This window comes from Dermacentor silvarum, chromosome 5, assembly GCF_013339745.2.
Source record: "Dermacentor silvarum isolate Dsil-2018 chromosome 5, BIME_Dsil_1.4, whole genome shotgun sequence".
Taxonomy (NCBI): Eukaryota; Metazoa; Arthropoda; class Arachnida; order Ixodida; family Ixodidae; genus Dermacentor; species Dermacentor silvarum.
The window spans coordinates 149,149,581-149,161,867 of NC_051158.1; the positions used below are offsets into that span (position 1 = coordinate 149,149,581).

The 12,287-nt window shown below is 40.7% G+C and overlaps 1 long non-coding RNA gene across 1 annotated transcript; it reads left to right on the forward strand.

Annotated features, from left to right (window-relative positions):
• The first annotated feature begins 268 nt into the window (after positions 1–268).
• LOC125946062 (uncharacterized) lies at positions 269–12,075 on the forward strand. Its single transcript, XR_007467370.1, has 4 exons — positions 269–701; positions 1,347–1,437; positions 6,045–6,309; positions 11,918–12,075. It is a non-coding gene; the product is annotated as an uncharacterized LOC125946062 (long non-coding RNA).
• Positions 12,076–12,287: the final 212 nt, after the last annotated feature.

Consider the following 12,287-nt stretch of genomic DNA (forward strand, 5'->3'; position numbering starts at 1 on the left):
ACTGGACTCTCGTCTGGTTGACTTCTCTGCTTTTCCTCTCCTTGCTTTCTCTATCTCTTTGTATACAATGTACTACCTTGTGGCAGAGAAAACGATCTCCTCTTCCAGAGTTCAATTATTTGTCAAGCAATCATTTTACTCTTCCAACAACTACTGCATAAATGGGAAAACTAAACCGATTTTGTTTTGTTCTCCGCGCTCCCAGCACCAGGTGGAACCACACGCGGCGCTTCCGATCTCGGAGGATGTAACAAGACGAGCGGTTGACGGAGCTGCATTGTGTTGTCAGCCGGCTTTTATCGTTTTAGGTTGTACAGTTTGTTAGTTTACCGTAAATATGTCATGATTTATACTCAAGAGTGGAGCAAGGCCCGAGGGAACAGAGACTGACGCATCGTGAGCGAAGAACAGACGCGATGGATGGTTAGGCTGCTTGACTCTCGGCTGTACGACTCTCGGCATGTTAGGACTAGCAAAGTTCCGAATTTGTCGCGGTGTGGTGTACGCTTCTGTGCTCGTCAAGTGCCGTCCTAGCGCGGGGATGTTTGAACGGAGTGTGTCCCTTCGTCTACAAAACTCTGCACGCTGCGGCATCGAAGAAGTCCTGTGAACGGGTGCACGTATGCGCTTGGATACGGGATAGCCTGCCCTCAACGGATGTTCAACAGTGTACGCACGCTGCGCGTACGCGTACGTATGAGGTAAGCCCGTTGTAATTCTATTTGTTCGGTTTGCATAGCGTAGCTGTTTAGATGATGTGTGGTAAGCTGGCGTCGCGAACAGAACTCTTTTTTTCAAAAGGGGGCGAAAATGGCGCGTGAATAGGAGAAAGGATCACATATAATTTCACATCGATCTCCACGGTAGCGTGATCGAAATTTTTCGTGTGGCGCGTATAACCTATTGCTCATGCGCGTTAAAAACTTAGAATAAGAGTGCATTCAGTTGCGCACATAATTTGTATTGACGCTTGTACTGGCACTATACGTGCGATAGTTGCCTCCTTGCTTGCATGCATTTTCATTGTAGTTACAAAAAAAATTGTTAGCTCTGCTGTGTCTTTCCTTGGTGCAACTGCTTGTGGTGCAACAAGACGTTTTGCTTCTAATGATGTCTGGGCAGTCCAAGCGTTCGTGTCGTGTAGCTAGCTGTAAATGTATCAGTTGCAAAAAAATTGTACATGCCAGAGAAGCAAATGCAATCAACATAGACTGTATTTTATAAATACTTCAGTTGAACTGCTTAAGCAGAAAGTAGATATGCATGAAAATCAGATGATTGTGCTGATGCTTAGCAAGAACAAGGTAACATAACATTACTGATTCAATATTTTCTTTTACTGAAAGACTAGTTGCTGGTGTCCTGCTGGAGCTGAGAAATCTGCTGCCTGCCATGAGGCCATGTCTCTCAAGTTACCGCAATATTATTGCCTTCAAAGTGAGTGGATTTGTTTCTCACAGCATTTTACTACCAACTTGCATCATGGTGATCCACTTAGCTGTGTAGGTGATCACTGTTAGTGACATTGGAGTGCTGTTGGACAAGCACCCTTTGAATATTACAAGACAGAGCTGTGGCAATATATGAAGGTGTTAATATACGGTGTCCCAACTATGATGCATAAATATTTTTAAAAATGCAGATGCCACGCAGCTGGACAAAACCAAGTTATTATTACGTTTGCCATTGCTTGGAGATACTGAGAATATTCTTTGCATTCCGCCTAATTAGATCATTAGTCTTAATCAACCTCTCAATTACTCTAATTAGATGAAAAGTGTAAGTGAGGAAATTGTAGAACACCATGAACAACTCCCGATACAGCATCTTGTTGTGCAAAAAGTGCTACATAAGTGTTCTTTCGAACGGGAAAGAAGCTCGCAAATACACATAAAATTGCCGCACGAATGGCCGCTCGAGGCTCTTTGCGTGTATTCGTGGCTTTCTTTCACGCTCGGAAAAACTTTCATGTCGCACGTATTTCATGTAATTAAAATATTTGAGAAGTTGATTAAATAATTTACACTTAATTATGCAATTAGGCAGAATGCAAAAAAGTGAGTATCTCCAGGTCATGGCAAACGTTATCTTGGTCGTGTCCAGATACGTAGTATTTGCATATTTTCAAACCTTTGTGTGTAATAGTTGGGACGCCCCGTATAAGCCAGATTTGTTTCTCCTAGTTAATATATTGATGACATTCGATTGTGGTGTAGCAGGCAAAAATGCTAAACAGGAAGAAATTGTTTTAATTTGCTCTTGGTAGGTTGTTGAAGCAAATCAATGAACTTGTTACTCATGAAATGCAGCATTTGTAGGTGTGTTCTGCAACACTGCAGCCCTGCAGCCCTAAATAACTTTAAAGTGCTACTACTATAATTTCTCTAAAGCATGCAGCAAGGTTCAGCATTCCAGGAGGCTGGCATCAAGAGAGATATATTTATATGAATTTCATATGTGAAAATGAGGTGTTCTTGTTTGGATGACTGTATAAACTTTTGCTTTAATTCCAGTCTTGCATGAGGCAGACTTGGACGGGAAAATTGATTTCTTTTGGGCGATGTGGTACAAATGCATGGGGTAATGCTTCTATGCATACACATTACATCCCTATTGCTTAGCCAAGTGGTGCCCCTGCGTGTTAAAATTTACTGGGCTCAGATTGAAGAATGTCAACTTTTGTAAAATCAACTACAGCTTTTAGGTTATGAGATTACAATTATTGCATACCGTCATAGTGTGGTATATGGGCTGAATGTTTTTCACTTTGTCTATAAAACCTTGCACACAGCGGTATCATGAAAATTTATTCTAGGTAAAACAAAGCATGCTGCTTGCCAATTTATGCAAATATAAGGCAACTTTTCTAGGAATGTTTCTGGCCTTGTAGTGTACTTCACGTTATATTCTGTAAGGCTATAAAGCAGATTGTTCTTCTGTGCATTTTCTGGAACTTTAAACTGCGGCGATCTAAACCACTTGGCAACAATGCTGTGATCGCTACTGCGTGTGGAGCCATGTTCAAGCACACACGAGCAAACGCAGCTTTGCCTTGTTCAATTGTGTCGCCGGTACTTCTGAAGCGCTGCCTATTTAGTAAATAATCTTGGTGTGGCACGGAAGCGCCATCTGCTTCTATGCATTGCTTTGTTTTCTTGTGGCATCACGTCACATTATAATCGTAATATCATTTTTTTTTCGTTTTCTGACAGTTTCATATTGCCCCCCCTCACCATGCTATAATTGTGGTTGCGTTATTTATGTGCAAATATTTATGTATAGATGACCACTGCTCCAAGTTCCATTTTATCGCAAGTAAGCTACGAGTACCCAAGGAATTATGTATAGCAAAATACCAAAGTCAAACTGCCAAACACAACCAAGCAGACTCAGTGCACAGTCTCTCACCAGATTGCATTGGTCATGTAAAGGTGTACAGCATACCTCTTTATTACTTGCTGAACAAGCTGTGAGAAAACTGAATATTTATGTAGCTTCAATTAAGTGCTATCAGCCATTACTTCTGCCCTCGGCAATTGTGGAATAATATTACGGCTTTTCCTTTTATAACTCATTTTGCTTATTATAGAGGGATTACTGCCTGTGTTCATAGGAAATAAATGACATGGGAAATCAAACGCCAAGAGTGTATAATCTTGGAACATTGATTGTGCAGTTTGATGGTTCAGAATAAGTAGAAATACAGCATAAAAACTTAACTTTTACTTGAAACAACACTAGAGCATACAGTAACCATACTTGCCTGCTGTAGCCCCTGTGCCAAGTAAATTTCTATTCTGCTTCTTCCATCCTATCAGAGCGCTGGTAACATGTTTCACATTTCTATCAGCCAACTAACCTGTCTTGTAGCAGTAAAAATTTGCTAACTATATTTTTTAACAACATGCTAGAATATGCAGGCAGTTTGCTTCGAAAACTAAAGCCACAGAATCAATACAGTGATGCGACTTTTGGTTCGCCTGTCTCAGGTTGAGAAAAGTAAGGTGGGAGCTGTTTCTAATGTTCCGACTAGAAAGCAAAGCTAGTATAAAAGGTTGCACACCACTGAGCTCTACTGTAGGGGGCTGGATAGCGCATTGAGTGCCTTCGACTGAAGCCAACCTTGTCCCAGAAGTTGGTACTTCACGACTTTGCTGTGGCATTTCACCTGCACGGGAGTGCGGCATTTCTTCTGCTATAGTGCTTGCCCTTTGTGCCGTAAGCTACCGAAGCAGTCCAGAGAAGTATTTCGAGAAGACGTCCAGAATTTTCCATCACAGCACTGACAGCATTGCTAACATCAGTGGCGCGTGCTGACAACACGTGAATCAGAAAATGCTTTCTGTAAGAAAAACTTATCACGTGCGGGTTCAGAACGTCGTAAAAGCTCTCACCAGACATGTGGAGACATCGCCTAGATGTGGAAAACCATGAAGAAAAATTTTTACGGCAGCAATATTCTGCGACGGCACACACTAGTAAGTGCAGCGTATGCCCTACTTTTGGGACAAGCCGCTGCACGACACTGCATTTCCGCTGGCTTCATCTACGCCTGGCTCTGTGGGCAGCGAAGCGGCATCCAGCAAAATATAGTAGAGATCAGTGGTGCGCATAGTATTTTATGTCCCCTTTCTCCACGCCAGCTGAACACACTGTAACTGTTTCCAAAGCAGAAAAACTAAGGGCAAGGGCTCTGTACACATTGCATCGTAAAGTGGGTGATGCTTGGGCAAAGCAAATACTGTGCATGGTAGATTTGTGTGAGGCAAGCTAGGAGTCAAAAAGCCTGCTGGATACTAGCAAATGACCGACATATTGTTGCATGTTGAAATTCTTTTTTATTCCTCATCACTCATTTGTGTAGGGGAGACGGCTCTCACAACTGGAGAAGCCTGGGAAGCATGCAGTACTCCACAAAACCGGTTTCAATGTAAAATGTGTCTGCATCTCATAATTTCATGGCTGCAAGAGTGAGCCCACTGGTAAACACATCAGAGTGTTCATGATGTCATGCATTATCCACTTTATCTGCACGTCATACCTATCTTGAGAAAGATGATATTGCCTTTAGAAAAATTGTAGATGTGAGCTTGCATTTTAGAATGCACAACAAGCTTAACACATACAACACCAGAACAATTTGTTGAGAATTTCGGATCAGGAATCTTCGAAGCATGATTTGTTTAGTGGTGTTAAGATTCTGCTTAAGGTTGTTGATTGTTACATTCATATAGTGTTCAAGCATTGCTGTAACAACATTCTTCGCTTGGAGTACATAGTAAGGGTGTCCTCAACATGAGCTGCTGGCATTTTTCTCCATATTCGAAAACTGGTTTCTTCTTCAGTTGAGATTTTCAAGTTTGTATTCTTTATTAGCTGTTGTATGTAACCTATCCTAAACGTTTGAATAGTGAACACAACGTGACCTTTTTGATTGATTTTGTGGATTGTACACCCTTGCTGCAAACAATTTAATTTGATAACTGTTTCCACCTTAATGCAAAATAATTGCTTGAAGCAGCCATAGCCACCAATAATACTAGCATGACACTATTATGAGAATTGTGATATTGTACTTTGATTTATGATGTTTTTAAACATATGGAGCTCTGCCTGTGGTTAAATGGGTTCCTGATATCCATTCGTGATGCAAGAATTTCGTGATGCAAGAATTTGAAGAATAAACTGAAGCAAGAATGTTTACTTACTTTTCAAGAGAAGCTCATGGCAATTTCCTCAAGAAAAGTAAAATAACTAGAAATAAGTTTACTGAGCTGAGAAGAGAGCTACAAATGTCTCATTCGAATAGTGCCATATACAGAAGCTACAACAAATGTTTACTATTTTGGTTGCATTTGTATATATGGTCCTGTCACGTGTTGCAAGCTGTATTCAGAATGGCCACAGCTCAGTCATGATTGTGGTATTGTGCAATGAAGTACAGCTGGCATCACCCGGAAAGTGTCGCAAAGTTACAAATACAACTTAAATGTGTTCTTTTAGGAAAAAAGACTTAGCTCAGAAAATTATCCTTTTTTATGCAGCCTGTCGAGACAAGGTTTCTTTACATGGCCATGGCCCTCAAGGAAGAAACCGAGACTGCAGACTGCCAACGTTCATTCCTGTTTTTGCAAAGACGGGCCAGCAGTAACGAGCTGGGTTTTACAAAGTGAACTCATCACAGCTTGAGCCACTCCATGCCACAAGCAGTTGCTCGTCGAGCCACCGTGTAAAGGTTCCTTGGGGCTCAAGTCCAACTCAGCGCCACCACCTCTCTTCTGCAGTTTTTCTACCTACTTAGCTAACCAGGTGGGTCAAAGATGGCAGATGGAAAGGGAAACACAGCTTTAAGCATAGAACCTGCTTAAGCTTAATGCAGTTCGAGAGTGAACAGTGAACGAGAAATAGGTAGAGAGAAATAGGACACCTCTTCTCCCTCAGAGAATTGGCAGTGAAAAAAAAGCTTATGAAGGCTTGAATATTGGTCGGAATAATTTGGCATAGGTAGGATAATGACTATGAATGTTTCTGGCAAAGGTAGTGGTAGTACGCTGAATAATCAAGGAATTTAGATATAGATTAGAAAACAGATTTCATTCCACTACCAGAATTTTAAATCATCCCAATAATTCTTTTATCTGACGGTTTATGCGTGTTGAGTGACAATGTTTCTTGATGCCTGCTTCTTGCTGAGATCATTCTTATGCTGCGTAATTCACCTGTTCAAGTTCCATGTTTCTCCCGTACAAGCAAATTTACATTCATCACAAGAAAACTTATAGATGATTTCCAGAAACTTGCTGATTAAATGAGAGGTCAGCATGCACCCCAGGCTTTCTTAGATATGCGTTCAAGAGCCTCAGATCTCGTGAATGTTAGACATACTCCTGCTGAGCAAGTTCTTGGTATCATCTACAAGGTCATTTCAGAATATGAGTTTGCTTAAGTTGGAGAAACAGTCAATTGAAGACATGTCAAGTGATATCGCTGTCGATGCATCTACATTCCAACTGAAATAAAAGTAAATATAGCACCAAACACAAGAATTATTCGGATGATGCCATTCTTGCAGTGGAATGAAATCCTTCTTCTAATCTAAATATGCAATCCATAATAATTCAGACTACTAAATACTTCCAAAGGGGTTGCGTCGTGAATTATGCATGTTGTATTCCGTATTTTCTTACTATAAGACCCAACGATGCTTAAACAGCAAAGAAAACATTAAGAGCTGAGTACTTCATCCTTTATATTGCTTCATAAATCTGTTTCCCTGCCAACCTCAGCATCCCGCGCTAATAATGTTTGGGAGAATGTGTGAAACAAGGCACCTGACGCATAGGGTAGTGCTGTTCACTTTGGGAATGAAGGTCATACTGTACATGTATGTGATAGCCATACGTGTCATTACTTTTTAAAAAAAGGAAGCAAAACTGCGAGTCGGCCTAAGTGGAACAGATTCATTAAAAAATATTTTGTGCATAAACAAACAAGGACGAAGAAAAGGAGCAACACAAGCACGATCGCGTTCTAACAACTGGTTTTATTTTCGAAGAACCATTTACTTAAGAACCCACAGATCTGTGCTATCCAGTCAACAGAACACATCATTAGCCTATATAACAACACTTGTGATAAAAATGCCACGGATAAGCGCGACCCGGTCAACATAAAAACAGCAATGCGCATAAAACAAGCACTTAAGATGAAAAGAAAGGAGCGAATCTAGCAGTGAAACAGAAGGATGACTGATGCATTTTTCCTTTAGTTTTGCAATGCAGTGCGCTTCCACAATTTCTCTCGCGGTTTGATTTCGATGCCTAAACAATATGCCGGTGCTTCTAAGTCAAGGTGAGCACGCATGTTCTTGACAAAGCATAGCCAAATGCTTACTAGGGCCACCTTTCAGACTGGACAAGTGTTCCCTTAGTCTCGTGTTAACGCATCTTGCAGTCTGCCCTACGTACACATGACCACATGTCATACGAGCCTGATATTCAACATTCTTCGCACAATCAAGAAATTGGTTCTTATGCGGATCTTTATTACAACATTCTTTCTTTGCATCACCCTTACTTTCGAACTTACTTTTTACCCTAGAACACACATTACCTCTTGTTTTTAGCCGAAAACACCACTTTTACTTCGTAACTCCCAGCCACCTTTTTGAGTCTGTGTGAAAGGCCATGCACATACGGAATCACTGAAACCTTGGAAGCTAATTCTTTCTTCCTTTGATTTTTTGTGCATAGTTCTTTATCCTGTTTTTCATTAGTCTAGCACATGACGCCAGCATCACAGCGAGCAGGTACCCGGCCTCTCTCAACCGATCAACTTGCTCAAGAAAGGCTATGTTTACTGTGCGGTAACATGACTTCTACAATGCTGACCAGCAACATGAAATGACTATGCCATTCTTCACAAGCCTGGAATGGTTTGAGGCATAGTTCATTAGCGGTTTTCCAGCTCGGGGCGTGAATGACCAACACACATGCTCTGGTAGAATTTTTAACTTGACATAAAGGAACTGGTAGCTTGTTATGTACCGGTACTTCCGAAGTGAAAGTCAAGCCTTCAATAGTAGTAGAAGCCTTTGACTCTCTAGGCAAAGGCTTAAATTTTACTTTGCAAGTACAGGTAGATAAGAAGCTACAGTTTCTTGTTAACAAGCTACATGAACTATGCCTCAAGCAATTCCAGGCTTGTTAAGAATGGCACAGTCATTTCAGGTCAGCATTGTTGAAGTCGTGTTACCGCACTGTAAACGTTGCTTTTCTTGAGCAAGTTGATCAGTTGAGAGAAGCCGGGTACGTGCTCGCTGTGATGCTGGCTTCATGCGCTAGACTAATGAAAAAACTTAAACAGGATAAAGAACTATGCACAAAAAATCAAAGGCAGAAAGAATTAGCTTCCAAGGTTTCAGTGATTCCATATGTGCATGGCCTTTCACACAGACTTGAAAAGGTGGCTGGGAGTTACGAAGTAAAAGTGGTGTTTTCGGCTAAAAACAAGAGGTAATGAGTGTTCTAGGGTAAAAAGTAAGTTCGAAAGTAAGGGTGATGCAAAGAAAGAATGTTGAATATCACGTTTCTATGACATGTGGTCATGTGTACGTAGCGCACACTGCAAGATGCATTAACACGAGACTAAGGGAACACTTGTCCAGTCTGAAAGGTGGCCCTAGTAAGCATTTGGCCATGCATTGTCAAGAACATGCGTGCTCACCTTGTCTTAGAAGCACCAGCACATTGTTTAGGCAACGAAAATCAAACCGCGAGAGAAATTGTGGAAGTGCACTGAATTGCAAAACTAAAGTAAAAATGCATCAGTCATCCTTCTGTTTCATTGCTAGATAAAGAGAATTCACTCCTGTCATCTTATCTTTAACATAGTTTCATCGTAAGTGCTCGTTTTATGTGCATTGCTGTTTTTATGTTGACGGAGTCGCGCTGATCCGTGGCATTTTTATCACACGTGTTGTTATATGTGCTATTGATGTGTCCTGTTGATTGGATTAAGCAGATCTGTGGGTTCTTAAGCAAATGGTTCTCCGTCCTTGTTCGTTTGCGCGCAGAAATTTTTTTAATAAAAAGAGTTTTTCAAAACTGCTAGAGGTTTTTACTGTGCGCAGTTTAAAAAAAAAAGAAAAAAGCTTCACAGCTGTTACTAAATGCACTCTCCAGAGCTTTACACTATGCAGCTGTACTAGTTTACACAGAATACACTTCACCTCTCGTCACGGCCCAGGTGGCTATTCAGGTTTTTCAAAGGTGTTTCATTGTATGGGACGACACATAGAGCATCACTTATTTGCAAGATATTGCATTCCAATTCTGTCATATGAGATAAATTCATTAGAGAGTTTTAAATTGCCCTAAATGTATTACAGCTGTGGACCAGTACACTGGCAGTAGCTTGCAGTAACTATAGCTTGTAGAAATATAATTGCAACTGCCATGTTATGTGTACCTGCTAGTACACAGGCATCGGCCACAGCAATCTTTAGGGTACACTAGTTTCTTCTATTTTAGAGTACGCATCCTCCACCAGATTAAAATGTGAAGTGGATTGTCATTTGCGGCGTATACTCCTGCGTAAACTTCATAACCATTTCTCCTCATTTGCTCTACAGATCATTGTTGGTACAACTGCCAAAGCAGGGTGCCTGTTTACAGCACCCGTAGAGAGCAAAGTCTGCGAATCTTGAATGAATAATCAAATAATTTTAGTATTCGTCAGCAAGGTTTACACTGTGTCTTCCACTGTGGTGTTTTTCAAATTCTAAGGTTGGCACATGTGCACAAGGTTTGACTACAGGATGTCATTTTGCAGGAAAAAGTGTATTTGCGCGTGATGTTCTGCTGCACAGAATGTCATGAGTTTTCTTATGTGTCGGTCACCATCTCGCAAACTGCTCCCTTCAGAGTTGGAAGGCAACATTAATGCGAAGCACACTTAATGTGCGAAAAAAAAGGATGTGCCCATCCCCTTATTTTCGATGGGGTCAAAATGCGAAAACACCCGTGTACTTAGATTGAGGTGCACGTTAAAGAATCCCAGGTGGTCAAAATTTCCGGATCCCCCACTATGGCGTGCCTCATAATCAGATCGTGGTTTTGGCACGTAAAACCCCATAATTTAATTTTTTTGATCTCCTTATTCTCCTCACTTGATGCCTAGTGTTCTAATAGCATGATCGACACGATGAGCATCAATGTGTGATGTGTAATTATTGTGTATTGGGGGCCAGGGTACATTCATTTTAGCAGCTTTTTCGGTTGACTTGAATCAGTATTTAGAATGCTGTTTGCTTCTTTTACTCATTGTTACCAAATATCACTTTTGACTGCGGCAACAAGTATAATGTTGTTTGCTAGCACTCCTGCCAACCGATATAACTTGAAGGCATCTGTGATAAAAAAAAACAGCTAATGATTTCCCAAGAGCTAATACCTGTGGATGGTACTGCTGAATGAATGCCCATCCAGTAGGACTGTCCATAATATTTTCTTCCATAAAGTTACATTGAAGATTTGAACAGAATCTGAACGTAGACTTGTCTGCAAAGTGACTCATTTCCTTATCCAAGTAGTACAGCTTCAGCAGGAAGACTGAAACTTCAAGTCGTCAGTAGTGGCATGAACATACAGTAAACAACGCTAAACTTTTCTCTATCTTGCACCTTGTTATCATTTCCCGTCCCATTTTTTTCGCAGGCTGTTCTTTACTATTTATGGTCATACCCAGTTTAATTTGTTGTCCTTGCTTATTTAATATTTGACCAATATCTTTTTTTCTTTATGGGATCTTGATTAAATGTTTATTGATAACGTACCTTCATTTGCCATTTCCACTGATCTTAACCAGACACATCATGTTGCAAAGTTTATTTTGCCTAATTCTTCATTGCTTTTTTTTCGCCAAATATCCAAACAGTTTATTTTAATTCCTATGTTGATTTCTGGGAAGAATAGGTCTACTAGGTCTACAGATCGTTTTCTGTTTAGGTCATCCCTACTTATAACTTACGTAAGTAACAACTTACTACTACTGTAAGTTGTTACTTACGTAACAACTTACGGAGTGCCCCTACACACTCCATCACAATCACTGCGAAACACACCGTTCCTACCTTTATTTTAACACTTTGGTTTCTCTTGACCTACTATATGCACCAGATAAGGGTAGGGGCGAGTGAGCTATGCACATCCAAAACCGCTGCCAAGGAAAACAGTTGCTGCCCTGATGACACGTATCTGTCGAAATGTTGGCTACAGCAACATTCCTTGTTCTGACAATGTTGAACCAAGTTCATGGTTTTTTAATACTTCAGTTACCGCTTTGTTGTGTTCTGTGGTTGTCTTTTGTTGTCACTTCGTTTAGGATGGAAATTCATATTATTTGTTTCTCCTAACAGCAGCAAGTTTATCCTTGCAAGGCATGTGGGAACAGCTTTCACCAGGAAACAGTGCAAGACGAGTGCTCGAAGAAAATAAAATTGCTTCTGTGATCTAAGGTACTTGACGAATAAAATTTTGCACTTATTTGTATATATGTTGTGCAATTCATTCATATCACAAAAGGCAAAGTGTTTGATCTTTTGAGCTATTTCAATGTGTTGGCTAGACAGTTTTCTCCATAGCGACCTGCTGCTTCTGCGATGAGTTGTATTCATGACATTTGCATTAAAGGATGTACTATCGGGGACAAAAGTGCCCAGGACGTGCGAGTGTCGACCAAATTGCATCTCTGCACTATCAGCCGCTATCATCTGCATTGCAGACCAC